General features: G+C 40.8%; 1 long non-coding RNA gene across 1 annotated transcript in view; it reads right to left on the reverse strand.

Annotated features, from left to right (window-relative positions):
* Positions 1 to 746: 746 nt before the first annotated feature.
* Positions 747 to 26,086, reverse strand: part of LOC138741848 (uncharacterized) — a 48,695-nt gene continuing 23,355 nt past the window's right edge. The window contains exons 2-5 of the long non-coding RNA XR_011343813.1: positions 15,401 to 15,463; positions 12,357 to 12,560; positions 4,734 to 4,976; positions 747 to 826 (exon numbers count right to left, since the gene is read on the reverse strand). This is a non-coding gene — a long non-coding RNA (uncharacterized lncRNA). The remainder of the gene's footprint in view (positions 827 to 4,733; positions 4,977 to 12,356; positions 12,561 to 15,400; positions 15,464 to 26,086) is intronic.

Genomic DNA, 26,086 nt, shown 5'->3' on the forward strand with positions numbered 1-26,086 from the left:
CATTTCACAAATCCAGCTTCAAAACTTACTCACCAACTCCCTGAATGTGGTTCAGATAAAATGGGACATTTATCAAGAATGAATGGTTTTAAGAAGTTGACAATGTCTTGGGTATTTGGATAGGCACTAATGACCAGAAATGGAGAGGGAGGGAGAGGGAGGGAGAGAGAGGAAGGGAGAGAGAGGGAGGGAGAGAGAGGGAGGGAGGGAGAGAGAGGGAGGGAGGGAGAGGGAGGGAGGGAGAGGGAGGGAGGGAGGGAGAGGGAGGGAGGGAGAGAGAGGGAGGGAGAGAGAGGGAGGGAGGGAGAGGGAGGGAGAGAGAGGGAGGGAGAGAGAGGGAGGGAGGGAGAGAGAGGGAGGGAGAGAGGGAGGGAGAGAGAGGGAGGGAGGGAGGGAGAGTGAAGGAGAGAGAGGGAGGGAGGGAGAGGGAGGGAGGGAGAGGGAGGGAGGGAGAGGGAGGGAGGGAGAGGGAGGGAGGGAGAGGGAGGGGGAGGGAGGGAGAGGGAGGGAGACAGCCAGCATTGAGCAGGTAATCCTTTATCACCACTAGAACTAATTGGCTCTGAAGTAACACATAGCTCTGTTTGTCTCCTTCTTGGGTTAGAACATGTTGTTGTCATCTGAGTCATCCAAGGGTAAAAGAATTACAGCAGTGGAATGAAGTTGGACAGACATGGTTAACAAGTTGGTCTCAATTTAATTTTTATTTTGACCTTGGCACATGAAACTAAAAGCTAGATGACAATCAGCAGAATCGTATTCAAGAAGCAAGTCAAGTGAAAACTTGACTCAGGTCCAACTTTTTGAGATGAGAGTTCTTGACAAACTGAAAAAGTCAATGAACAAATCCAATTAAAATCCAACAGATTCTCCTGTGGAAGCACCTGATGGTTTTTTATCATCAGATTATCACTCTCCCTCAAACCATGGAAAAGATTAGTGTTTTTTAATTTCAGTTAAAGAAGCCCCCTTAGAGAGAATTAACTTGAAGTCGCTAGAAAAAAAAACAGATTCAGGTCAGATTACTTCCCTCGAGCGACTAACAGCTGAGATTGTGATCCTCCATCAGAACCTAGACGCAACCTCGTTATAATCATAAGAGCAAGTAGCCAGAGTGAAATGGAGGGTCCTCCTCGACTGCCAGAATGTGCTATAATTTGCTTATCCCCTGAGATTGATTGGGGTCTGATCAATCTTGAGAGCTGTAAAGGCTCATAGATTCTGGCATAGTTCTGGAGTGCTGGACAACTGCAACGGTCATTCTGATATTTAAAAATGGAAGGTACCAGAAAGGAAATTTATATACTTGTTTGCCCAACATTGGTGGTTAAGAAATTGTGGGAGTTGATTGTCAAGGATGAGGTTATGGATTACATAGAGGTGCATAGTCAACATAGTTTCCTGAAAGGAAAATCTTCCCTGACAAACATACTGATTTATTTTTTTGGGGGAGGTTGTGGGGGGGGGGGGGGGGTGAGTAAAGCACAAGGAGGTTGGACAAAGGAAATGTAGTGTATATTGTGCATTTGGATTTTCATTAGGCTTTTGACAAGGCATTCCACATGAGGCTGCTTAATAAGATAAGAACCAATGGAATTACAGAAAAGAGCATTGGGTGATCGGCAGGAAGCAGAGAGGGGGGAAAGAAGGATCCTCTTTTAGTTGGCGGTCTGTCGGGGTCGGAGTTTCGGACACTTTTTGCGTTGTACGTTGATGATCTGGATTGTGGAATGAATGGCTTTGTGGCTACAAAGAAAGGTGGAGCGGCAGGTAGTGAGGAGGAAACGGAGGCTACAGAGAGACTGATAAATGAGAAGAATGGGCAAAGAAGTGGTGAAAACACAAAATGCCAGAGAAACTCATCGGGTCAAACAGTGTCAATTATGTAGCAAAGGCAGAGATACATAACTGGTGATTTGGGCTTGAGCCCTTCATCAAAATATGAGAAAATCCTGGTGAGCATCAGAATAAAAGAGTGGGAGGGGGAAGTGGGGTGGCAGGGCAGGAGATGATAGGTGGAGAAGGGAGGGAGGGGACAGCAGCACTGAAGGGGGACAGGGATGACAGTGCTGTTTGATGAAAGAACTGGAAAGGCAGTTGTTCCTCCAATCTGCAGGTAGACATGGTGGGACAGTGCACAAGGCCATGGACAGGCATGTGAGCACAGGAATGTGACCTGGAATTGAAATGGTCGGCCACTGGGAGGTGGCTGTGGTTGCAAACAGAGAAGTGCTGAGCGAAGTGATCTCCCACGCTGCAACCGGTCTCTCTGATGTACATAATGCCACAAAGGGTGCACCAGATGTAATCCATGTTGGGAAGTGTTTGGACATGCACTTTGGTAGAAAAAATAAAAGGACAGACTATTGTTTGGATGGGGAGAAAATTCAAAATTCGAAGGTGCAAAGGGACTTGGGAGTCCTCGTGCAGAATACCCTAAAGCAGGGGTGGGCAACTTTTTTTCAAACTCACATTCCACCTTAAGTAATCTCTATGCCATACATGATCTGTGATTAGTAAAAGATTGTTTAAGGTGGTATGTGGGTGGGAAAAGGTTGAGAACCTCTGCTCTACACCCACTTATTACTGAAATATTTTGCTTGGGAAAAATTGCCATTAGCCCATTTCTATGCACATAATGAGTTAATTAGGTATAATTAAAACAGTGGTTTTCAACCTTTTTTTTCCACTCACATACCACCTTTAGCAATCCTTTACTAATCACAGAGCACTTATGGCATAGCAAGTACTTAAAGTGAGATTTTTTTTAAAAAAGGTTGCTCACACCTGCCCTAAAGGTTAACCTCCAGGTTAAGTCAGTGGTGAAGGCTGCAAATGCAATGTTGGCATTCATATCTAGAGCAATAGGATATAAGAGCAAGGATGTGAAGCTGAAGCTTTAGAAGCCACCTGTGAGGCCTCACTTTTGGACTCCTGATTTAAGACTAGAGAGGCGTATGAGAAGATTCACAAGAATGATTGCTGAAATGAAGGGATTAGCATATGAAGAACATTTGACTGCCTGTGGGCTGTACTCCTTGAAGTTCAGAAGATTGAAGCGATATCTTATAGAAGCATTTGAATGTTGAAAGGCCTGGACAGAATAGATGTGGCAAAGTTATTTTCCATGGTAGGGCAGTCTAGAACAAGACTTCAATCCTGAAGTTGTACCCATTTATATTGGAGGAAGAAATTTTTTCACTGGAGAGTGGAGATCCTCTAGAATTTGCTACCAATGGTGGCTGTGCAGGCCAAGTTTTTGGGTATATTTAAGGCAGAGATTGATAGCTATCTGAACATTCAGGGTATCGGAGGCTATGAGGATGAGGCAGGAGAGTGGGGCTGAGTGAGAGAATGGATCTGCTCATGATGGAATGGTAGAGAGGACTTGATGGGCCATAAAGCCTACTGCTCCCATATCTTTGCTCCTGCCTGCATCTCATTGCTACCACCTTTGGTAGGTCTGCCCTGTTAGTGGGGTAAAAGTGCCCAGGTATTGTGGAGTGCTGTGGCTTTCACACGACAGCACTGCCCATTACCTGGTTGGAAGACACATCACCTGCCAATCAAGGTTTGGCTCCACTCCACCCATCAGTGCATAACTGATTATTGGCCCCTTTAAGTATCATTGTTCCTGGCCTTGGGCCATTGGCCTATGTAATCAATTAGACCTTGCTGGCACTGAGCCACATCCCTGTAGATTACCTGGACTGGACTCCCCAGCCCTTCAACACTATAAAAGGCACCATATATACACTTCTCTCTGTCTCTGTCATCGCTTACGGATCACCCTGCTCCACCTCAGGTCAAGTACTGTGGAATGGTGCCAGTAAAATCATTTGGTGAGGTGTACACTGGTAAAGGTTTAGGAGCGTCTTAGTTAGTGTTCTGAGTAGCATAGAGTTGTGCCTGCATTGAGTCAAGGGGTGGCAGGTATCATATTGTTTCTTTTCCTTAATTGTACGTAAGAGCACTGTGTACTCTAATTCATGGATGTGTGCATGTGCCTTAGTCTTCTGTAAATAAAGTCATTTACAGTCAGACTGCATGCAGAGTCCTTGGTTTTGAGACTCATTGAATCTGTTCCCTCACTCACAACCGGTATATGACAGGAGAATCTTGCACAATGCAGGTACGATTCTACAGTGGCAACTTTGTGGGGCTGTTGCTTGATAGTCTGTGTTGCAGTCCTTCCCAGGTTAGATAATATGGACTTCACAAGATTGATCGAGCTAAGTCTGAATTGGCTGTGTCTAAATTCTATGTCCACACAGTGTCAGGTACACTGCCTGAACATATTTCTTTCTGTTTTCAAGGTAGCAGTGGTAGTACAACTGGGTCATTCAATTCTTCACATGAGGGGGTTAGATCTGGAATGCGAGGCTGTGCAAGAATGGTAGGTGGGAGAAAATTATAATCTTCAAAGTGAATGGTTCAGGCCTTGAATGCAGTGCTAAGGGTAGAGGAAGTGGAGGATACAACTCCAGCCTTTACAATAGAGCTGGATAGGATCCTAAAAGGAAAGAATCTGCAACAATAACAGGAGCTGCTGGAGGAACAACGTGGGTTAAAAAGTAGGGAGATGGTTAACATTGCAGGTCAAGACCTTGCATCAGGACCCTCATCCCTATCCAACTAATACAACATGGCACATCAAGTTCCTCCACCATTTTTTTTGCTCCAGATTTGAGCATCTGGTGTCTATAGGAGTAACCTTTTGCTCTGACTCACACCTGGAAGGGATGTCATGGGCCAAATGGCCTCCTTCCACACTGCAATACTCCAAGTGTGATGGAACCAGCCGAGTTCCTCCAGCATTGCTTTGCTCCAGTTTTCCAGCATCTGTAGGCCTCTTGTCTGCCTGCATCAGTGCTGTAACTACTCTCTGGTTCTTCCCTGAAGGAAAATGATCTGGGTGGCGTCTCACAACAGCTTTTCAGTCCACATCACTAAAGGTCTTTATTAACTTGCAGGATCTGAAATATAAATGCCATGGTGCAATTAGAGTTCAGATCCTTAGATTATAAACAAGATGATTGAATCACAAGAGAGATCATATTCACACCTTTTCAGCAATTATTTACCAATACAATCACAGTTTAATTGTATTAATCAGCACTTTTCAAAATTTCTCTTTGGTAGTTTTGCATACAAATGCATCAGGTATTTAAATTAATTGCTGAATCTCTTTCAGAATTCATTGCTTAACCATATAACCATGTAACCATTTACGGAGCGGAAACAGGTCATGTTGGCCTTTCGAGTCCGCACTGCTTCATGGAACCATATCTACACTATGTGACGTTAAAGCAAAGAACAAAAACCCATGCAAAAAGTTGGTTCCAAACAAATAATCAGAACACTATATTAAGTCTCCAAGTATTAAAAAATCATATCAATCCATTGAATGATATTATACTGATTATCCAAGAATCATCTTAATGCATTATACACTGGCAAATTCTACTATCATTCCAGAGACTGATCCAATTAATATAGAATTTTATTACATGCCCAAGGTTTCAGTTAGAATTGACCATTTATAGGTGAATACAATAGGTTGTACTACAAATTCTTCAGCAAATTGTTTGTTCAGCTATAAATCAATACTGGCATCAGGAACATAATGAGGAGAATTTCTTTCAGACTGCAAAGAATTGTGTCTTTACAACTGTGAATCTCAGGTTTGAATCCGAATCTCAATTTATTGTCATAAACATGTGTCACAAAATTTGTTGATTGGCGGCAGAGTGATTGAGGGTTTGGGTTGTTGTCCCCATAGTGACAGGTGTGAAGTTAATCAGTACCAAGGGTTATTTTAAAAAAAAAGGAGGCTGGACCTTGTTCCCAGTTGGTACAAGCTCAGAGCCGTAAAATTCATTGAGATGAGAAATTATTGGTTTTGTGGGAAGTGACAAACACCCAGCAGCACTGCAACTGGAGGTTCCTCCAGGACTTTGGATCACTGCCATTTTAGAGGGGAGCAATTTTTTTTCTCCCAGATCTAACCAAGCCGAGTTTCTCAGGAATTCTCTTCGCAAGAGCATTTAGAGACTGATTTATTCAAAGTGGGAGCTGAAAAGCATTCTGAACCAGAGGGAAATTAAAAAAAAGAGGGGAGAGAATGGAAAGTAGTGTTGAGGCCAAGACCTCACAGAACGGTCAAGGGATGGGGCAGAAGAGGAAATAGTGTGGTCGCAAACTCGAAATGTGCATAATCTTTCACCCATCTTATTTTTTTAATTTAAAAAAAGTCAGTGAAACAGCATGGTAACAGGCCCTTCTGGCTCACTCTGCCAAATCACATCCTTGCTACTAACTAATCCATACACCCTTGGAATGTGGGAGGGACTCCTTACAGACCACAGTGGATTAGAACCTAGGTCACTGATGTTGCAATAGAGTTGTGCTCCCTGCTATATTATCTCTTCTCCCCTTCACTGAGGTCACCTAATCCACTACAATTGAAGTTCCCACAGACAAGTTTTATTTTTATGGTTCATATCCATTTCCCATGAAACAAATGAATGATAAAACAGGTTTGTGGAAATAATTGGTCTATTTCTGCTCTCATTTTTTACATTCTTGTATAATTTTGAGGGGGGGGGGTCACTACATGCTTGTGCTGTGTGTGGATCTGAAGACATATAGGTGAGACAGGGCAAGGAATATAGACTTCCTTTGTCAAGAGGTGTTCATGAATCAGTTAGCAGTTTATTAACTGGGACAGCTTAAAACCTGGAACACTGTCTGCTCTGTATCTGTGAATATTGTGTTCTTCTTGCTCAGTAGTCATTCCTTATACAATATTGCCAAGCAATGATCAGACAGTCAAGAGCACTCAATTTAGAGCAACGGTTCAAGATATTGTCTTTAAATATGCCTCCACTTCTCTAGACAGACTTTAGCTCTTCTTCATTGCATTTTTCAGATATTACAATCACCAACTATTAAATTCCAAAACTCTTTGAAAATTTAAATGTTCCTATTTTTCTGGGGAGAATTGAATGCACATTTCAAGATAAGTAGTGTTTATGACTGCAAGGATGGTATGCTATGTCATTCCACCTTGTCCTAACAGTAACATTAATTCAAACTAATCTCTGATATATCAATTTGTTCAGTGATTTATCAAACTCTCCAAAAGCCAGGAATCAAGATCAGATCGAAAAATCCTCTGATTTTTTAAAGCCTGGAGAATAATTTTTTTCTTTAAGAATGTTATGCCACTGTACAAGATTTGCTAACTTTTAAAATGAAGATCATTTGCCTTTAAGCAGAATTCACAAGATCTTTTTGAAGCTCAGGAGGAAAATGATAAATGATTTTAAATGAAATAGAAACCTGAAGCTAATTGCTTGGAGCACTATCCCTAACCTTCTAGCCTTTGTGGCCTGATCCTGACGGCGATTCACTGAGGAACTGGCGACAGTTAAACACAGGCTGAAAGCCAACAGAAGATTGATTGCTAGAATTCAGCTCCTGAATGCTTGGCTGGATTCATGTGAAGATCGATCAGAGTCCATTTGAGACCAGCCTCGACTGTCTGCCAAGACTACTTGCTTTGCACCAGATGAAGTAGGCTGAGCAGATTGGAATGACCTTAAAGAAACTTATCAGGAGGCCTTTCTTGCATTGTCTTTGAGTTCAAAGATGCTTGCGGCAACATGCAAACAAGCTATGATGTCAGAGTTTTTGTAAAGGTAGTATATTCTTCAAAAAAAATGAATATTCCTACTTCTGCCATCAACCTCTGATGTGAATTTAACCTATGATGAACACATTCCAAAAATGCAATCAGAAAAATTTGGAAGGGGAGCTTGCATGGGACTGGTTGGTGGAGGGAGATAAAGTTAACATTTAAAGGCAATGAGTTTATATTAGATTCTCAGGATTACTTTAAGTTACCTGCTTATCCATGCTGGGCTTTAAGCCTTCAATCTTCAAATCTCTGAGCAAGAGTACCACTAAACAATCTAATCCATTGGTTTGTGAAGTCCTGAGAGAGCTTGTGCTCCCTCTCATTCACAGTTGAATATAATAAAGAGAATCTGCTTCAAACAGCCACACTTTAACAGTTCAATTTAATGTGGTAAAACAAATTAGTGTTTTCTTTCTGATTACAAAGGCATTTAGAGTTAAGGGCATTAAAATTTGTGACAGTAAAATGTATAGTAATTATTTAAAAACAAATGGTACCTCACTGCAGAAGAATTTATTCACTCTTATAATTAGTCTCCATTAGATCACATCTGCAAAATTAAATAACCAAAAACTTTCAAAAAGAAGTTTTTGCATAAAATACAATTACAAAGCAGTATTTTCTTTCATGTTGTACTATTACTGTGTAATGAAAGTGAGTGATAGATAATATCATGGCAATCATGACGTTAAAATTAGACTGACCAGCTCTCTATTTCTGGAGTAAATAGTAATTATAGCACAGAGAAATACACCTTAAATGTTATAAAGAAGCTATTACAAAGTTATTAGGTGAAAGAAATGAGCTATAATTTTGATTTTGAAAAGGGATATTTCATTTCTTCACATTATGTTCTTTATAAGGCACTGTATTGTCTTTGAATGATCAGCCAAATGCAACAAGGGGTTAAAATCCAATTGCAGTTTAGTCAAGTGCACAATAATTGAATGTGTTGGATTGACCTAGCCAATTGCCAAGACAAGCAGCCACAACATAATGTGACAATTATGCAAGAATGCCCTTTCAAACAGCCTCATGAATGTTTTGATTTGAGTTCAGGATGTGGACATCTCATCTCTGTTTGTCTTCAGAGATAACACAGTGTTCACACAAGTGACAGGTTCTGGTGGTGGAGAGGGAGCTGATGGGAATATAGAGAGAATATCTTGCTGTGGGCCACCATGGACTCAAAGGTCTGAATGCCTCCTTCTATGTTGCAAGGAAATAAAAAAAATGTACTCAACATTGTTATCATAGATTAATTCAAGAACTTGTTTCTCATGTGGGATTACGGAACTGTCTAATATAGTTCCATCCATTTATTATTGTACTTGCATGTATATGAGATAACTTGTTATGTATTTTCCTTAAAAATTTGTATGCAAGTTTGTTAAATTCAATAGATATTTAAGAGAAAAATCTACATTGCAACATTGAGATTCAAGCTCGTGTCTCTAGATCAATGGACCAGACCACTGTGATACAATACTCCCAATTACTACTAATCCTTCTCCAAGTATAGAATCCGTCCAAACACAATTAACTGATGAATAGTGGAAAGATACATTGGTGTCAGTATTTGTTTGTCTGCCAGCTGTTCCTTTCTTTCAGCCTGACATTGTGTTTGGGTGAACCAGACTTCAGATATGAACTAAAGACCCTCATTACAATGACATTAAGTATTCCAAACAATCAAGATGTTGTGCCCTTTTAATGACAAATTGCAAAGCTGCCTGGGTCACACCATATTCACCCTGATTTAATGAAATAGTGCTACATGTTCCCTGAAGTCATCACTGAAAATATGGACATTTAAAAGACTCTTGGATATGCACATTTATGTAAAAGTTTATGGGTAAGGATTAGATCATTAAGGAGTAAGTGTGTGTATTTTTAAAATTGTTTAAAAAAATTAAAAAAATAATTTAAAAAAGCGAATAGGAGTTGATACTACCAACAAGCCCAAGTCCTGGATTGGATTTTGTGGAACTAAACAATTTGATTCAGATTTTGTTAGGAGACAGGTCAACATAGAAACATAGAAAATAGGAGCAGGAGTAGGTCATTCGGCCCTTTGAGCCTGCTCCACCATTCAATGAGATCATGGTTGAACTTAAAGTTCAGTACCCCGTCCCTGCCTTCTCTCCGTAACCCCTAATTCCCTTATACTGAAGAAATGTATCTAATTCCCTCTTAAATTTATTCAATGAACCTGCCTCCACTGCTCTCTGTGGCAATGAATTCCACAGATTCACCACCCTCTGGCTAAAGAAATTCCTCCTCATCTCGGTTCTAAATGATTTGCCTATTATCCTCGAACCATGGCCCTGGGTTCTGGACTCCCCCACCATTGAAAACATCCCTTCCTCATCCATTCTGCCCAGTCCTGCCAGAATTTTATATGTCTCTATGAGATCCCCTCTCAATCTTCTAAACTCCAGTGAGTACAATCCCAATTTGCGCAATCTTTCCTCGTAAGTCATTCCTGCCATTCCAGGTATCAGCCTGGTGAATCGCCTCTGCACTCCCTCCATTGCAAGAACATCCTTCCTCAGATAAGGCGACCAAAACTGCACACAATACTCCAGGTGGGGTCTCACCAAGTCCTGGAGGATAAACTTCTATTTAGTAGGAGCATTCAAGTTGCTTTCTGTGATTAACTTTTGAATATAGTTCTATATAGTGTTCATCTTCTAGAGTTTCAGTAATGTAGAAGATGCAATAACCATTGTGCACAGCAAGATCCAATGGAGAACACAATAAAATCACTAGGTGAATTCAGTGAAGCTTTTCTTTATTGTTCAATCTTTTTATTAAACATATTATAAGTACATGAGGAGAATCTAATAGTAAAAACAGAAAAATCACTATATTGCAATACATAATGCATTGAACAATATTATCCGTTTCTCCTCAATTTGGAATATTCCAAAAAAGAAAGAGAAAAATAATATTGTTAAAACCCCATCTAATCTTCCAAAAAATAAGCAAGGCTGGCCAGCCTAAACTGAGAGTTCTCTACAACAGATCAATATAAATTATTTATCTGGTCCTTGCCAATTTAAAAAAAAATCCAACAAATCGAAAACAGTATGGAAGGTGAAGTCAAAATACAAAACTCATGAAAATAGTTTATAAGGACTCCAAGTCTCTTTAAACTTGAGGTATCAAAAGTGCAACTTCTGATTTTTTTTCTAAACTTAAACATGACATAAGTTGAGAGAACCATTGCATCAAAGTAGGTGAATTAGGAACTTTCCATTTAAATATAATGGCTTTTCTGGTCAACAGTGTAGTAAACCTGATGTGCAGAGGTGGGAACTTGACCCACCTCTGGAACTATCATTCCAAAAACAGCAGTCAATGGATTAGGTTTCAAACTAATACCCAGTATAATTTGCAAAGTCTTGAAAATATCTGTCAAATACTTCTCCAATACAGAGCAAGACCAAAATATATGTGTTAGTGTGGCCACTTGTGATTTACATCTATCGCACATCAGCCTAACATTAAGAAAGATACGGGCCAATTTATCTTTCAACATATGAACCTGATGTATGACTTTAAACTGAATCAATGCACGTTGGGCACGTAATGAAGAGGCATTAACCATTCCAAAAATCTTTTCCCAAAGTTCCTCTGGGAAAAATGACTGAAGTTGCAAGTCACCAGCCCCTTTAATTTTATCATTAGAGATTAATTGCAATTTTAATAAATTGTTGTAAATATTACCCATTAAACCCTTATGCAAATGATTCAAATGAAATCAGGTTGATATGATAGGAAAGTTAGGAAATATCTTATTCAAAAAATTAACTTGGAAATCTTTGAGAATGTGACTTGGTCCATTATAGTTATTAGATATTAAATCAAAATACATTAAGCATCATTTTATAATCTGTATTTAATAATGATATTTGTCTATAAGAGAATGGTAATAAAGGATCTTTCCTTTTTTGGAATAACTTATTAATGCTGTTTTAAAAGATTCTGGTAAGTCACTAGAGTCTCTCATTTGATCCAAAGGTCCCATAGAAACAAGAATTAGCAACTCATTAAATTCTTTATATAACTCTGGAGAGAAGCCATCCTCTCCCAGCGCCTTATTATTTGCAAAGATATCAAAATATCATATACTTCAACATCTGTAAAGGAATTGGATAATTCCATGTTTTCATCAACATTTAATTCAGGCAATGTAACTTGTGATACAGTATTTAGAATGGCCCCATAAACAAAAAAAATCACCATGACTTCCTCTTGTTCTTCTCAGTCAGGCTCCTGCTATTTCTCCGAGTGTAATATATATTTCTTTTTAATTAATTGTACTTTGGTTAGTTTTAATGGTCTAACTATTCCTGCATTCTATTCTCCCATAAATCTCTCCCCTTTCTCTGATCTTAAAACTTACTTTATAGAACATAGAACATAACAGCACAGTGCAGACTCTTTGGCCCACGATGTTGAGCGCACGCAAACACATGCACAAGCATCTGACTTCACAACAATCTTATTCTTCCCTTCATTTTTAAAAAATATTCATGTACAAAGCCAAGAGTCTTTTGAATGTCCCTATTGAACCAGTCTTCATCACCACCTCCAGCAATACATTGAAGATACCCACTCATTTCTTTTTTAAAGCAAAGATATTCACATTAAACAGATGCCCTTTGATATTTGCTCTTGTCACTGAAAAGATGTTGGTTGTCCCCCAATCTAGGCTCCTCAATCTTCTGTACCTCTAATGTCACCTTTATCCTTTACACTCCAAATTGAAAACCCCAGTTCTAGCAACCTTGGTTTATGAGACATGTTCCAGGTTCTCCAATCCAGGCAACATAAATCTTCTCTGCACTCTCTAAAACAAAACACAAGACCAGTTAATTTGGACTTGCCCCACAATGCAATGATTGCAATATATACATCAATTTATTTTAATCAGTTCCAGGCCATAAGGGTCTGCATTGGGACTGTGTTAGAACACAACCAGTATCACAGAACCTGGTAACCTTACACCAGTATGGTGATTGTTGTTCTTGATGTTTGTGGACATTGGTGGCAATGCCAGTGTTCAATGTAACAAGTAAATATTTTGGCCAGGTTCATCCTGAAGTGACAAAGCAACTAACAGGTTCCCACCCTTTCTCCTCTGGAGTTCCTTAAGCCAACTAACTGTGTGATCGAGTTGGATTTTAGTGACCATCCCATAGTTTTGAGCCTATCATTACTGTGGCCACCTTTCAAGTGGAATTTAGTGAGTTACTTGAATTTGCATTCCATGGTGAAATTGACCTCTTTCCTCCCCACCACCCCCAACCTCAGCCGATAATGAAGGCCTGTTGGTGCTTGTCAAGGGAAAACCATTGTAATCCCATGGCAATATCAAGAATCCAGACACAATCGTCTCAACGGGTCCTATTTATTGCTTTGGCAAAGTGACTTTCTCCCATTGTCAGTATTGGCTCCCACTGCTCCACTAATCTGATGTGCCCAGTTTGAACAATTTTACAATCCCAACTTTTCACTCTGCTAGCCAGGAAGTTAGCTGTGGAAGTGAATCAACAATCCTAAAACACTTGGCAGACTACTGTTCTTTAATTCAGTCTAGTTTGGGAATTAAAAGTTGTTCTTTTGGGAAATTAGAGATTTCTTTTGGAAAAGTTAGTTTGAGTCCAAAAAGCATCCAGATTGCATTCATTCTTCATTTATACACAGGGTAAAATAGCAGAATTGGAAGTGCAGGATTAGCGTATTGGTTAGCGCAGGGGTGGCCAGACTGTTTTTGGTTGTGGGCCAGATGCACAAAAATGTTAGGAGTAATGGGCCAAACAATATTAAGCGTGACAATTTTCAGCCAGTTACACTGCAAGAAAAGCATTGTTTTTAGACCAGAATGCTCCTGTGCCATTGAAAATTTATTTCCTATCAAAATAACTATATGACACAGTTTAACTGTTTTTTAAAATCTTTTTATTAAACATATTATAAGTAAACAATACACAAGTACAGAATCAAACAGTAAAAACAGAAACATCACTATATTCTAATACTTAATACTACGTGTAACATTATAACATATTGAACAATATTATCCCTTTCTCCTCAATTTGGAATATTCAAAAAGAAAAAAAAAGTATTATTGTTAAAACCCTATCTAACCTACCAAAATAAGCAAAAAGAAAACAGAGAAAAAAAAATCTTGGGTTGCCAAAACAGTGTTCTCTACCACAGATCAATACAAATTATTTATCTGGTCTTTGCCAGTAAAAAAAAACAGAAATCCAAAACAATCTGGAAGGTAAAGTCAAAATACAAATTAACTCACAGGAAAATCTTTCTAATGATACTATGCATTCCAGAATTTTAATTGATAGAGAGGAATTAATATTCATTAATCTATGGATATTAAAATGTGAATAATGATTCTTTATGAATTCTGTTTGGTCCGTAGAAATTATCTGAGGAAGAATATTTTCCAATCTAAAAGCTATAATCTTAGAAAGAATTTTGGAATCGACATTCAGCAACGATATTGGTCTATAGGAAGTTCAAACTAAAGGATCCTTATCTTTCTTCTAAATTCACAAAATCGATGCTTCATAAAATGTCCATAGCAAAGTTCCAAGTGATACAGAACTGTTAAACATCCCTGGCAACTGAGGTGTTAGAATATTAGCAAAAGGTTTTTAAAAACTCAACAGTGTAACCATCTGGGCCTGAAGCTTTGCTGAATTGAAGAGAGGAAATAGCTTTAAAAATTCAATTTCTGATATTGGAGCTTCCAATAAAAATTGATTATTAGAAGAAATTTTAGGGATTTTCAATTGTTGCATGAATCTATCCATACTTGTGTTATTATCAGGAAATTGAGATTTATTTCAATCTTGGTATATGTGACTACAAACTTGAACATGATTAGAGATGTGTTTCGACAATGGATTTCTAAGTCTGAACTTTGGAATGACTTTCTAGACTTTGTAATGGTTTGAGTATCAAACCCACATACACACACACACACACTTGAACATAGATGGTTTTGATTTAACAAATGTTTTGTATTATTAGTGTTTCAAAAAACATTGATTTGGTAAAATTCCATTGCTGCTGGTCTGCAATGTAACAATAGGCTATTAAAGGTATGCTTTTAAAGTTGACACATTTCTTGCAAATCAAACAAACATACTCCCCCTTGACTTCTGTGTAAAGTATTCATTTTCCAACTTTGTCTGACATTTTCAGCATTCTCTTGCTACAATCTATCTATTTGGTTCCTCTATGATTAATCAATAGGGGTATTTTTTTCCCGCAATTGAGGTAAATGTGGTTTATTTTTCAACTGAAGTACAGATTCTCCCTGACTTACGACCTATATGACTTGCATACAACTGAAAAAAAAACTGTATAAATTAACATCATAAATTAGCATCACCATTATCTATCATTGGGAGTGGTGGTGGGGGTGGGGGCAGCCTGGCAATGGGATCAGTGTGGGGGCTGGTGGCTGGCTGTCTGGCTGTCGGGAGACTCTCCTGGCGGTTTGTTTTTTGTCCCCACATTGGGCTCACACGCTCTTGGCAGCCTGCTGTCGCTCCACACACCAATCCCACCAGCCCAATCCCTCCTGACAGCCTGCAACCAGCTTCCACTCAGATCCCACCACACCACTTCCAAAATGGATACAGTGAATATCCGACTTACATCCATTTCGAGATACAATGGTCGGTCAGAATGGAACTCAGACATGTCGGGAGTATCTGTAAACTTTAAAAAAAGAGGTAAATGTTTTCATCAATGAGTAATACTACAATGGCCTGTTTAGCAGTTGTTCAAAATGGCAGTGATATCTAATGTTGAAACTAAGAAGTACAATCTACATACAGTACAATTTATTGTTTGAGACTATGGTCTAATGGGTCACTTAAAAATAGGCAATGGGCCACAATCAGCCCGAGGGAAAGTTTAGCCATCCATGACATAGCTGTTAGCGCAACGCTATTACAGCTCCAATGAACTAGGTGCGAATCTGGCATTGTCTGTAAGGACTTTGTACATTTTCCCCATGCCTGTATGGGTTTCCTCTAGGTTCTCTGGTTTCCTTCCACCTTTCAAATAATATGGGGGTTTCCTAGGTTAAAAGGGGTATTTGGGCGCCATGGGCTCGTGGGCCGGAAGGGCCTGTTATTGTGCTGTTTGTCTACTTTTAAAAATTTAGCATTTTAATCAATTGACGATGAATGTTATCAACTTCGCTATCAATTTCTATTCATATCAGAATCCAAACTCAAGTATTTAACACAAAAGGCACAATTCCATGGATTACATTGTCTAAGAAACCAATCAAGGCTAATGATAAAAGATATCCAAGTGCCAATAGAAGCTGTCGGAAGGCATTATGTCTCATGAGGAAAGGTTGAGGGTGCTTGGTCTTTTCTCTTTGGTGCAACAGGGGATGAGAGGTGCAAGATTATGTAAGGAATGGACAGAATGAAAAGCCAGCAGTTTTTAGACCAGGGTGAAATGGCCAATACGAGAGGACTTCTGTTAAGGTGAGTGGAGGAAAGATTAGGAGAGATATCATCAGTAGGTCTTACTCCCCCTACCTCACACAGTGTGGAAGGTGCTTGGAATGCATTGCCAGGAGTAGTGGTGGAGGCAGGTACAATGGAGACTTTTAAAAGACTCTGAGACAGGCACATAAGAATAAAGTGGGATTATGGACTGTAAGAGAGGGATCATGGGGTAAGTTTATATAAGTGGGTACAACATTGTGAGCCAAAGGGCCTGTATGATTTGTATTCATTTGTGAAGGAAGAACAGAATCTATTCAAAAGGCAGGTGGTATTTGATTTCAACTTCACAAAGAATGCAAATCTCACTTGTCAAGAGCAAGATTCAATAACATTTGAGCAATGATAACAGAGAAACCTTTCTGCTATGCAAACTTGCATCAAAACTTGCAAATGAAGCAAACTCCTAGCTCCAACCTGACTGCTTCACTTCATTTTACAATCCATTTCATTGTTACCAACACCCATTGTTACCAAGAGACCAACTTGGTGCTAAACCTTGGGCTATTTAACTGCATGGATTCCACCCTTCAACCAGTGTCCATCCTGCAGCAGTCATCCAATTGCTCATGCCAGGGAGTGCTAATGAGCAAATCTAAAACTGGTATCTGTTTGCTTATACCTTCCAGAGGGATTGGATAAAATACTAAATTTCCTTCTCACAAATACAAATTCTGATTATTTATTCTCTGGGTATTAGCAAAACAATGAACAGAATGCAAAATGGCATGAAATAATTATTCATGACTTAATAATTAATGAGCTTGGTGCACATTTTGTTAAGCATGGATTCCATCTATTACCATGACACAAAATAGATAACAAGAACTTTGTAACGGAGTAATTAGGATTCTGACTCAGTTTTAGGTAGCTCAGCTCTTTTGATAACGTTTTCTTTTTTAAAAAAAATTGAGTCTTGTTAAAATTATTAAAATCTATTAAAATTAAAGGTAACTGATTGAATAAAAATACTGCAGTCTGGGAAAACCTGAAATAAAACACAAAATGGTGGAATTATTCAGCAGGTGAGGAGCCAAAATAAATCAGTTTTCTGTTGGTAACTTTTTGTCAGAACTGTCCAAATTTTCAGTTCAATGCTTTGTGAAGTCAAGGAAAGAAGTCGTTGCAAAACATGTGACTGAGAAATGGCAAAATAAATACAGGAATTGCTGGAAGCACACAGCAAGCTGGGGCACCATCTTATGGAGAGGGAATCATAGCTCACGCTTCAGATCAATCACCTTGCAGCAGAGGGTGGGCACATTCCTGGCATTTTCTTGTTTGGTTTTATTTTTTTCTTTAAAATATTTTAGTTGACATTTTATAGTATAACCAATTAAACAATGTGCTACAAGATACAAAAAAAGTTACAAATAATTCTTTTTTAAATTTTATTTATAAATCATAATAAACTATACAGTTAAAATATGCATAAATACTTAACATTTAGCCCCATATAATCCCCCACCCCAACCCTAACCTATGCATCCCTCCCAATCCCCCAAAGGAAAGAAAAAGATAGAATAAAAGAGGAGATCAACCTTCAATTATTGTCAAGGTTCAGTGCAACCCCATCAATTGTGGGGTGGGGGGGGGGGGGGCAGGGGAGGAACTATTACAAATCCAATCTCATATATGGGCTCCAAACTTTAACAAGAAAAGAATAATTATGTAAATTATGTCATCTTTTCCCAAGACCTCATTTCCAAATGTCATCCTTGAATACTCAAACCAGTCTCATTTTATTTACTAATAATTCTGATGATAAGGAAGACCAGAGCACGATCATAACAATAAAGTAATATTTAACAAAAAAACAAAAAAGAGAACGAAAATTTCAAAACCCTTCCTCTAAGCAAGGTTGAAAGTTGATGTATATGAACCAATTCTAGAACAAAACTAAATTTTAAAATTATGATAATAGTCCATGATTTTACATTTTTAACATCTGCAGGAAAACAAAATGCTGAAAATATAGATCAGGTCATGCAGCATTTGGATGGAGAGATTCTAATCAAAAAATAATAATCTCTGCTGACCAAATTTTGGGAGAAGCACAACAGGAAGGGATGCAGATTCATTGGTGGCCACGGAGAGGTGTAAGGGAACAATTCCAAAAAGTAGCAAGACTGATCTATGTTTTAAAAGATAACTAATAAAGGAAATTACCCAATGTAAAATGAGAGAAGAGAGATTATAAATGAACTATTTACAACATTGAATGGACTGGCAAGAACAGATCTAGTTTCCACACTGCAAGAAAGATGTGATGCACTTGAATGCCCAAGAGACTTTCCAAGACATTGTCAGGATTGGAATCTTGAATATAAGGAATGTTTGGACAGGATGGGGAGCTTCCTCCACAGAGAAGAAGATCACAGAAGCTGAAACCCGCATCACATTTAAAAGTACTTGGTTGTATGGTTGAAGAGCTGTGACCAAAAGAGCAAGATCCAGCAATGGGAGATGGGAACATTCAGGACAGACACAGTGACCTGAATGGTCTCCTACCTGAAATGTTACCACTTACCATCTCTAACCTGCTGACCACAGTGAGCACTTTGGGCTCTGAGGCTGATTTTTAAAAAAAATATCATTAGAACCTCACATGGGGTGACTCAGTCTGTGGCAAGTTGTTCCTAGAATATTGAAGTGTTTCATGTCTTGAAACTCTCTGCAATTGCTTTCTGTCTTGGGCTCAGTGTCAATACTTTGAGCTTCCCATCTCTCCATCAGTAGGCCATCAATTCACAAGTTGCTGAATCAGAATCAGCCCAAAGGTGCAATCCATCTTGATCATTCTTCCGATAACAAACTTCAGACAGTTCTTTGATCTTGGTTTCAGCCTCATTGCAATGTGTTGATTTCCTATGAAGTGCACTCTGAATCCATTTAATTTCATCTATTGGCCATTGCAGAAAAGGCCAGTTTACCTACTTGCTCATGAACTGAATCATTTGCTGGGCATTTCAGAATTATTTTCTCTGGAATGCTTGGACTTCCAGAAGGCATTTGACAAGGTAAAACAAAGATTATAGAAAAAAATCAGGTCAAATAATATTGGGGTGAAGGATTATCCACAGCTGGAGAGATGGTGAAGGTGAGCTTGTAATCAGATCAGCTGTTATCTTGTTAAATGCAGAGCTGGCTTCATGGGGTCTCCTCGTACTCCCCCTGTACATGGGTAGGTTTGAAAGCCCAACTGTGTAAAAGGGGTAGATTTCCTGCTCTGGAGAGGATTTAGTGAACTAAATAGATATTTTGCAATAACAAGTTGCTGGGGTATTTAAATCATTACTTTGAACTAAACTTTATATGTTGCTGTGATATCAGTGGGATTTGAATTCAAAGTGTTAGTCCAGAATCAGAATTTATTGCTATGAACGTGTCACAAAATTTGTTATTTTGTGGCAGCATTGAAGTGCAAATATTCCCATAAATTACTTTTAAAAATAAATAAATTAGAACAAAGAAGAGAAAGCGAGGTTGAATCTGTGGTTCATTGTCCATTCAGAAATCTGATGGCAGAGAAGAAGCCATTTTTATAATGTTGGTTGTTCATCTTCAGACTCCTGTTCCTCCTTCCTGATGGTAGCAGTGAGAAGGCCCTGGAGTTATTATTCTCTTAATTTAACTGTGAAATTTAATATTCTTAGAATGAAAATGAAAACTACCATAGAAATAGAGGTCAATTTTCACTAGTACATCAAGTTGCAATGCTGTTGCAAGGCCAATCTACCATTTCTGTTCACGATAGCATTAACTATACAGCCAATAAACTTAATAAAGGCTTAGCAGGCAAAATACCAGAAGTGGCCCTTTGACCCATCTTGTCAAGCAACTGACCGAGTCTAGTCCCACGTCTTCAGGCCTTATCATTCTACACCCCTCCCCCCACCGAATTAGTGTTTTACTCAGGAACAGGGTAAGTGGATTCACATGACTGGTTCTATTGGCAAGTGCAGCCTCTCTGCTTGAGAAAAGCAGGACATTTGCTGGAGTTTACTCAGGTGCTGATCTCAGGTCTATAAATTTAACGTCTCTGGGAATGAAAAAAAAGGGACATTGTCTGGGGCAGCTGCATCACAGCTCCCCCTCTCAATTTAGACAGGTGATTCCAATGTGATTAGTGCATGCAGTCTGCCAGGAACATATAATTTAATTTGAACATTATTTACAAAGGTCAGCAGTTCAATACCAATTATTTGGCACGAACACACTTGATACAACTACACTCACTCCAAGGAATAGATTTATTGCATTGAATTATATTATGTTATCAGTTCACTTTTGAGGCAGATAATTATAAAAAAAATGACTGTTCTACTCTTAAATTGTGGACAGATTCTCCCAAATCCACCAGACAGACAAGGAAAGGAGCATATGGGAACTCCTCCAACTCACACATCACCCTGACTTGGAAATAGATCTCCATTCCATCTTTGTCACTCTGTTTAACCCCTGGATCTTCCCTCCCCGTGCATCAGCACCTTGATCTCTATCCCTCCAAACCTACACCCCTCTAGCACATCAACACCTGGATACCCCCTCCCTCCAGCATGTCAACACCCAGATTCCCCCCTCCCTCCAGTACGTCAACACCCGGATTACCCCCGCTCAAGCATGTCAACACCTGGATTCCCCCCTCCTCCCTCCAGCACATCAACACCTGGATTTCCCCCTCTCACCAGCACGTCAACACCTGGAATTCCCCCCTCCCTCCAGTACATCAAAACGTGGATTCCCACCTTCCTCCAGCATGTCAACACTTGGATTCCCCCTCTCCCTCCAGCACATCAACACTCAGATTCCCCCCTCCCTCCAGCACGTCAAAACTCGGATCCCCCTCCCTCCAGCAGTTCAACACTCGGACTCATCCTCGCTCCAGCATGTCAACAGCTGGATTTGCCCCTGCCTCCAGCATGTCAACACCTGGATTCCCCTCTCCCACCAGCACATCAACACCTGGATTCCCCGCTTCTTCCAGCACATCAACACATGGATTCCACCCTCCCTCCAGCAGTTCAACACTTGGACTCATCCTCGCTCCAGCATGTCAACACCTGGATTCCCCCTCCCTCCAGCATGTCAAGACTTGGATTCCCCCTCACTCTAGCACATCAAAACTTGTACTCCCCCCTCCCTCCAGCACGTCAGCACCTGGATTGACCCTCCCTCCAGAACGTCAAGACTCAGATTCCCCCCCTCCCTCCAGCACATCAACACCCATATTCCCCCTCCGTCAAGCACGGAAAGATTCGGATTCCCCCCCTCCCTCCAGCAGGTCAACACCTGGAATCACCCCCCCTTGCACATCAAGACTCAGATTCCCCCCTCCCTCCAGCACGTCAACACCCATATTCCCCCCTCCCACCAGCATGTCAACACTCGGATCCCCTCCCTCCAGCACGTTAACACTGGGATTCCCCCTCCCTCCAGCATGTCAACACTCAGATTCACCCCTCCCTCCAGCACATTAACACTTGGATTTCCCCTCCCTCAAGCACGTCAATACTCGGATTCCCCCCTCCCTCCAGCATGTCAAAATGTGGATTCCCCCTCCCTCCAGCACGTCAACACTCGGACTCCCCCTCCCTCCAGCAAGTCAACACTCGGATCCCCTCCCTGCTGCATGTTAACACTCGGATCCCCTCCCTCCTGCACGTTAACACTGGGATTCCCCCAGACTCCAGCATGTCAACACTCGGATTCCTCCTCCCTCCAGAATGTCAACACCCATATTCCCCCCTCCCTCCTGACTTGGAAATAGATCTCCATTCCATCTTTGTCACTGGGTTTAACCCCTGGATCTTCCCTCCCCGTGCATCAGCACCTTATATTCCCCCCTCATATTCCCCCCTCCCTCCAGCATGTCAGCACTCGGATTCCCCCTCCCTCCAGCACTTCAACACCCGGATTCCCCCTCACTCCAATAGGTCAACACTCGGATTCCTTCTCCCTCCAGCCCTTCAACACTCGGAATCCGCCACCCTCCAGCACGTCAACACTTGGATCCCCCAGCCTCTAGCACGTCAACACCCATATTCCCCCCTCCCTCCAGTACATCAACACTCGGATCCCCAGCCTCCAGCACGTCAAGACTCGGATTCCCCCTCCCTCCAGTATGTCAACACCCAGAATCCCCCTCCCTCCAGCACGTCTACACTCAGTTTCCACTCCATCCAGCACGTCAACACCCAGATTCCCCCCTCCCACCAGCACGTCAACATCCATATTCCCCCCTCCCTCCAGCACGTCAACACTCAGATTCCCCCAGCCTCCAGCACATTAATTCTCTGATTCCCCCTCCCTCCAGCACGTCAACACCCAGATTCACCCCTCCCACCAGCACGTCAATACCCATATTCCCCCCTCCCTCCAGTACGTCAACACTCGGACCCTCAGCCTCCAGCACGTCAACACTCTGATTCCCTCATCCTCCAGGCTGTCAACACTTGGATTCCCCCCTCCCTCCAGCACGTCAACACCCAGAATCCCCCTCCCTCCAGCACGTCTACACTCAGTTTCCACTCCATCCAGCACGTCAACACCCAGATTCCCCCCTCCCACCAGCACGTCAACATCCATATTCCCCCCTCCCTCCAGCACGTCAACACTCAGATTCCCCCAGCCTCCAGCACATTAATTCTCTGATTCCCCCTCCCTCCAGCACGTCAACACCCAGACTCCCCCCTCCCTCCAGCACGTCAACACCCATATTCCCCCCTCCCTCCAGCACATCAACACTCAGATTCCACCTCCCTCCAGCATGTCAACACTGGGATTTCCCCCTCCCTCCACCACATCAACACTCGGATTTCCCCTCCCTCCAGCATGTCAATGCTCGGATTCCCCCTCTCACCAGCATGTCAACACTCGGATTCACACTCCCTCCAACACGTCAACACTCGGATTCCCTCTCCCACCAGCAGGTCAACACCCGGATTCACCCTCCCTCCAGCACGTCAACACCCAGATTCTCCCCTCCCTCCAGCATGTCAACACCTGGATTCCCCCTCCCCCCTCACCAAGTTAACACCTGTATCTGCCCCTCCTCCCACTGTGAACACCTGGATCTGCCCTTCCCCATTATCAACACCTGGATCTCCCCAGCCACACGATTTAAAGCAGCAAAACAGAAGCAGGATTAGCCATTCAGCCCCAAACCTTCACCATTCAGCAAGATCACAGCTGATCTCCTTCCTCTGCAACACTTCCCTGCTGTAATTTGATGCATCTCAATTACATAGATAATCAAAAATCTATTAAGCTCCCTTGAATATCCATAGTCTATTTGGGTAGAAAAATTAAAAGACCTTCTGGGTAAAGAAATTCCTTCTTGTCTCTGCTCCAAGTGACTATTTAAAGACTGATCTTTCATTTGTTTTTGGATCCTTCTGCATCTCACAGTCCCCTCCTGGCTGCTCACTCAGTTTTAAAACAACATCAAATGTGCAAACATACACTCTATTCTGCAACCAGATCATTGATACAAACCATTAGCAGCCTTCCCTTATCAATTTTCAAGGCACCTCACTGTGGCTTCCAATTCAAATGTTTACTCTTGCACCCTATTCTCTGTGCATTACTCAATTCACACCAGTAGATTAACCCCAATACCATGAGCTCAAATAACTTCCAAAGGTCCAAATATAGGACATTAACAGATTTGTTCTCATCTGTTCTGTTACTTACAACTCCAAAGCACTGCAAAAGGTTTCAGAAACAGGATTGCCATTTCATGAATCCATGTTGACTCTGTTTAACTCGAATGTTATTTTCGAAGTGCAACTTTCCAAAATTATACATGACAATTTTTTCCGTACTACTGATGTCAATCTAACAAGTCCATAATTCATGCCTTCTCTCTCCCTCCCTTCATTCTTACACAGTGGGGTTATATTTGCTCCCTTCCATTCCATGGGAACAGTTCTGGAGACCATGGAGATAGAGCATGACAATCAGTGCATCCATCATCTCCCTTGGTACCTCGTTCCCAAGGTGCAGGTCATCAGATCCTGGAAATTTATTGTCATCCATTCCGATTAATTGTTCAAAGGCTTTTTTTATATATACATAAAAAGCAATTTCTAAGTTACTAGTTTTCTCTAACCAGTTGAACTTGAACTTCATTTTCAAAAAATATATTTGCATCTTTTTCTGTGAAGACCATATTGATCGATTTCCTTTGTTCCTCAACATAAATTCTCCGGCCTCCTGCCTGTCAGGAATATTTTTGTTTTTGCATAGCATTCGAAGCTACAAAAGATTGATCTTGTGTTTGTTTTTGGATTTGTTCCATATTCTACTTTCTGCCTCATTATTAATGCACAGATCTACTTTGCTGAATTCTAAAACCTTCCCAATCCTCAGGTTTGCTGCTCTTGGCCACACTTAAATCAGTTCTTGTAATTTAATATATTTAGTTCTCATGAACGCCATGGTTCAACCACCTTTCCTGTTACTTTTCTTGCTTATATATTAGATTATGTTGCAAGACTGCAAGAAATAGGAGCCATTTGTCTCATCAAATTCACTTCACCATTTGAAGTGATGTATTCTTCCTTTAAACCCCATTCTCCTGCCTTCACTGCTTAACCTTTAACACCATTTCTGATAAAGAACCTATCAGCTACCACTTTAAATCTACCCAATGACAGGGTCCACAGCCACCTGTTGCAACAAATTCCACAGATTTACTACCCTTGAGCAGAAGGGAGAAGATGAAGAGCTAACTCATCTGTTCTAAAGGGACTACCTTTCAATCTGTGGCTGCAGCCTCTGCTCCAAGGCTTCCCCTTTAATCTGTGGCTGCAGCCTCTGCTCCAAGGCTTCCCCTTTACTGGAAACATCTTCACATCCACTCTATCTAGCCCTTTCCAAATTCTGTTCGATTCAATGAGTCCCTGCATCACCTCATCCTTCTGAATTCTGGTGAGTCCAGGCCCAAAGCCATAATATATCCTCATATGTTAACTTTTTCATTCCCAGGATCATTCTCATAAATGCCCTCTGGACCCTCTCCAGTACCTGCTCATCTTTCCTTAGATATGAGGCCCAGAACTGCTCACAATAGTCCAATTGTGAGCTGATCAACAAATTGTAAATCCACAGCATTACATCTTTGCCTTTATATTCTTGCTTTCTCAAAAGCAATGCTAACATTACTTTGTCTTCCTTACTACCAACTCAACCTGCACATTAATCTTTAGGGAATCTTGCACAAGGACTCCCAATTCCCTTTAGACCTCCGGTTTCTGAATTTTCATCCATCTCTTCTAACAGGATCTCTATTGACATTGATGCAAATACCAGCTTCCTACCAAGGATGTATTTGTATGGCACTTCAAATGTAGTTAAAACATCTCAGATGCTGCACAGCAGCATTCTCAAAATAAGGCAATCTACCAAAAATGTGATGAAGGAGATACATTTATGAAGCATCTTTGAAGAGAAAGAAAGTTCTGAGCTTCAAACCTGAAAGTGTGTAAATCTGAGGATGATTGAGAGACAAGAGTTAGAGTGTAGAGATCACAGGAAAGTGTTCCCAACATTGGAGGCAGGACACAATACCTTGCAGGCACTGGACAAAAAGGAGCATACAGAGGGAAGGACAAAGTTTGGCGGGGTCACATGAGAGAGACTGCAGATGCTGGAATCTGAGGCAACAAATGATCCGCTGGAGGAACTCAGCAGGTTGATCAGCATCAGTTGGAGAAAAAGAATGGTCAACATTTCAGGTCAGAACCCTTTATCAAGACACTTGGTGACACTTGGTCATTGTGCTGGTGTGAGTAAGCACTAAGAATGAACCTCC

Source organism: Narcine bancroftii, chromosome 8 (genome assembly GCF_036971445.1).
Source record: "Narcine bancroftii isolate sNarBan1 chromosome 8, sNarBan1.hap1, whole genome shotgun sequence".
Taxonomy (NCBI): Eukaryota; Metazoa; Chordata; class Chondrichthyes; order Torpediniformes; family Narcinidae; genus Narcine; species Narcine bancroftii.